This window comes from Dermacentor andersoni, chromosome 8 (assembly GCF_023375885.2).
Source record: "Dermacentor andersoni chromosome 8, qqDerAnde1_hic_scaffold, whole genome shotgun sequence".
Classification (NCBI taxonomy): domain Eukaryota; kingdom Metazoa; phylum Arthropoda; class Arachnida; order Ixodida; family Ixodidae; genus Dermacentor; species Dermacentor andersoni.
Window position 1 is genome coordinate 158,335,471 of NC_092821.1, and position 4,071 is coordinate 158,339,541.

The following is a 4,071-nucleotide window of genomic DNA, read 5'->3' on the forward strand; positions in this document are numbered from 1 at the left end:
CACCGTAGGGGATACGAGGCACCGTCGGGGCATTTATTCCCCGAGCTGCAGCGCGCCCGCCGGCCGCCCATTGTCTGGCGTCTTGGTCGGCGCGTGGGAAGGGGTGTCAGTAGACGTTCCCGCGGCTCAGTAACAATAGTTGGTCCGCCGAGCCCGTTTAGTCATAATGGCGACTTCGTCAAACTCGGCTCCAGCGACGGAGAGTCGAGGACGCACGTATTGTTGTTCACACACAGTTGACATAGTCACGCCGTGGCTAGAGGTGTGCGGCGACGCTCCAGGAAAGTTTCCGCCACAGTCGCAACTGGGCGGCAAAACTTGCACTGCAGCTGGCCGTTCTTAAAGGAGCACTGACACAAAAATTTGAAGTCGAGATAACTTGTGAGATCGATTTAGTTGGTCACACACACATCGTCTATAATATATCAGCGGCGAATATCGCTTAGAACATATTTAAAATCAATTTTAAAGTACGTGCGCGCAGCCAACCGCGAAACAGAGCACCTCGCGACATTGACATCAACAGGGATTGTAAATAGCCAAGAAAACGCTACGTCATGTGGCTACGTCACGAATTTTCGTTGGCTGCCATGCGGCTTACATGTGCTCTTCTCCTCTGTTGCTGCTTGTTCTAGCTGTTGTGCTTGTAGTGGGACGCTCTCCGTGTCGCTGCAACTGCAGTTTTTGTCATGTCCATCGGGATATTTCCTATCAGCTTGACTGCGCTGCCACAACGTTCAACCATAGAGAAAGGGATAGAACAAGAGCGGACACTCGGCGAAAATTGGAAACAGGAAACACGCCACGCTATAGTATTAACACCGACGAATTGGGGCCGCGAGCATCGAAAAACAGAAGAATGTGAAATGAGATTAACAGAAATTGTTTTTTTTTTATTCTTTCCCGGAAAAATTAAAAATATCTGCGTATAAATTAAATTAAACTTTGCGGCATACTTCCGTTGCCTAGCGACAGGCGAACCGGCGAATGACGAGCCAGATGTTTGCATCATTCGTCAGACACCGCCGAAGCGAGAGAGACCGGCCGCGCATTTGAGCGTTGGCCTGTTCGGGCACCCGTCTGTCTGCCTGTGTTTCTATTTTGGGATTTAGCCTGGTTTGGTGGCCTCCCGGCGAATTATTGCGTTCTTTCGGAACTTCGACATGGCAGCACTGCACTATTGGACTACGGCAAGGTGAGAAACTTTGTTGGACAGTTTGCGACGCACTTCAAGCAATTAGGCTTACTGCCCGGCACCTAGGCTAGACTTGTGACGCAGTTAACGAAAAACAGCGTGGCCGTCGTGGAGCAGTTAATTTGAATTAATGAATCGTACTGGGAGATGTTTGCGACGCTTCCTATAAGCCCCAATATTATTTTAACTAATTTAGGTAGTTTTAGGGCACGCTAGTCGCACGGGGTGCTGTGACGCAGTTTCGCGTGTACTGAATCTTACTGCGACAAGTTTTGGCGCTTTCTCTGACTGCCAACATTATTGAAACTAATTTCATTACTTTTTGGGCTACCTTTCGAGCGCAGCGGGCGCGCCTGGCGCTGTGACAGCGAAATTCAGCTCGGCCGTGGTGACAAAGTTAGTTTGGCGCGTACTGAATCTTACTGCGACAAGTTTGTGGCAATTTTTGTCCCCGCAGCAATTTAAGCCTTCTTTCGGCACTCACGCTTGTCGAAAACGCGACGAGCCATCGTCAAGAGTGATAACACGGGAGTGCGTTGCTTGCGCCTGCAGAACGCACAAGAGATAAGCCAAGGAGCTCAAACGCCAGGAACTATACTCGAAAATTCTGTCTTCTGAACGGCACCCACGCATTTTGTCTTGAGTGCGAGTAGAAGGAATTCTGCGAGCGTCCAGCATGCTCTGGTTGAGAGCCTGTGTTGTGGCCACCTCTGTGTATTCGTAGCGTACTATTGCGTCGGTTGTAGCCAGGTTCGCGAAACGCGCCGTTGCCCGCGCATTCGTGCTATTAAAGTGCAGGAAATAAGTATTGGGAAGAGAGGAATGCTTGGAATTACAATGTGTTTGTGGTATGTACGGTATTGCTTGGGATGAGTCGGGTATTTTCTACGCCGTGTGTGTAAATACGAACTGCTTTTGTTTGTAATGCCGCCCACTCACCACTTTCGCACGCTTCGCCTCTACAGGCATTATTCTTACATGTTAATACCAAAATAACGCTTGTAATTTTTTCAGCTCACGTCGTCTGGTGGAGCTTCCTGCGGAAACTACTGCTGCTTACCTGGTGCCGCAACGTTGGATGAATGCACAAAAAGCCCGCGACGAGCATTTACAAAGAATAAAATAAACATTAATATTTCCTCATTTCGCAAGGTGTCTTGCGTCTTTATGAAATTGCACGTGGCACATATTCAATGGAGGCTTGTGAATATCGTTCACAATCAATTTTACTTAATCAAATGATTTGCAAATAAACGTTTAATAAATAAAAGATAAATATATAAATATTTGCTTCAAAAGGAAAAAAAAAAACGGAACCGGCGTGACGCGCATCAGCTAGTATTTAAAACGCGCGCGCACAAAACCGAAACCGGAAGTGGGCTTCAGGTTTTAACACCCACGGCTTGGTGCGCTGCAGTCAATTCGGCCGCTGGGCTCTATGGGAGTGTCCGCTCTTGTTCTGTCCCTTTCTCTATGGTTCAACGTCGATTTGTGGTGTGATCGTGGCCGATGCGAGGGTTTTGTTGAGGTTCGTCCTCGCCATCGCCGGCCGCAATATCTGAGTCGCTAAGTGATTGGCCACGTCTAAAGCGCGAGACACATGGCGCGATTTTCCGTGCGATCTGTAGTACGGCGCGTCGTGTGCGACTTGCCGCATGCGGCGATTCGGGACACATGGTACGAATGAGCGAGCGGCGGCCCAGAACCGGCGCCCTTGTGTGGAAGTTCGGAATGCTGCGTAACGTCGAACAGAAAGTGAAAACAACCGTATTTGCACAGCTATCTTGTTTGAAACAAACGATACCAATTTAAACACGTCTAAGCGAGCACTGTAGACGTGTTTCCGCAAGGCCGCGTTAGCAGTATCGGATCCATGACAGCCGCCGTTGGCCAAGAGCCGGCAGGCATAGCTCGCTGGGCCATCGAATCCGATACCGGTTGCGCTTGTGACACGATCGCTTGCAGCTCGTATAACGAAGCGCCTATGTTAGTCGGCACAACGTGTACACAGTTATGTCACGCTTAAATTGCAGCACATTTGATTTCATTGGCGCCGACAGAAGCGAACGAGCATGCCAAGCGAGCTTGCGATCGCTGGGAGACGATGTAGGCCTAGCTCGCCGGCCGTCTATCCGGGGTCGAGGGTCCTTGCCATGCGTCCGCAGCTCGTAATAAAGCGCCTAAATTCGTCAGCACAATCAATGCCTGAACATTTATGTTTCTCTTAAGTGAAAATACGGTTAGTTTTCCCGGTGCCGTTATAGCGAGTAAACAGGTCAGTCAGGCGAGCCGCTGCGTATACAGACGATTGCTGGCGCGTCTGCGCTTACCGCGTCCGAGTAGAAATCACGCCAACGATTTACTATTTCGCACAACGTTTTATAATTCGCACTCTTTCGAGGTCACTTTATTCTAGAAGTTATTTCGTGCCAGAAACAAACTGTAGCCCATTTATGTGCCGTCGTCAGCGGCGAAAGAGGCCCGCGTTTCGACCAGGGAGAGAAAAAATAAATAAAACAGACATGATCAGAGCGGCGAGGCGCCCGCTCGCCGGCCCCGCCCCGCCGGGTCTACCACGTGGCCATGACGTTCACGCTACCGGCGCTGTCATTGGCTGCGGTCGTCCGACCGATGCGGCCACAGAGGAAGGAAACTCAGGAGAGGCCCTGACTAGGGTGGCTACCCTGACGTCACTCTTTGTGAAGCTAAAGTGAAGCCGGAAGTCGGCGTTGCTCATGGCGTTGTTCCGCCTATCGGGCCAGCTCTCCTCTCTTGTTTACATTTCTCGCGAAACAACGCCGCGCTGCGCGCAACCATGCTGCTCGGACCCGCGCGCTCCGCAGCAATACTAAACAATCGTTAGCACGTTAGCATGA

General features: G+C 50.4%; 1 long non-coding RNA gene across 1 annotated transcript; it reads left to right on the top strand.

The window, feature by feature from the left end:
• The first annotated feature begins 967 nt into the window (after window positions 1–967).
• Window positions 968–2,341, top strand: LOC140213043 (uncharacterized). Its single transcript, XR_011889983.1, has 2 exons — window positions 968–1,195; window positions 2,210–2,341. It is a non-coding gene; the product is annotated as an uncharacterized lncRNA (long non-coding RNA).
• Window positions 2,342–4,071: the final 1,730 nt, after the last annotated feature.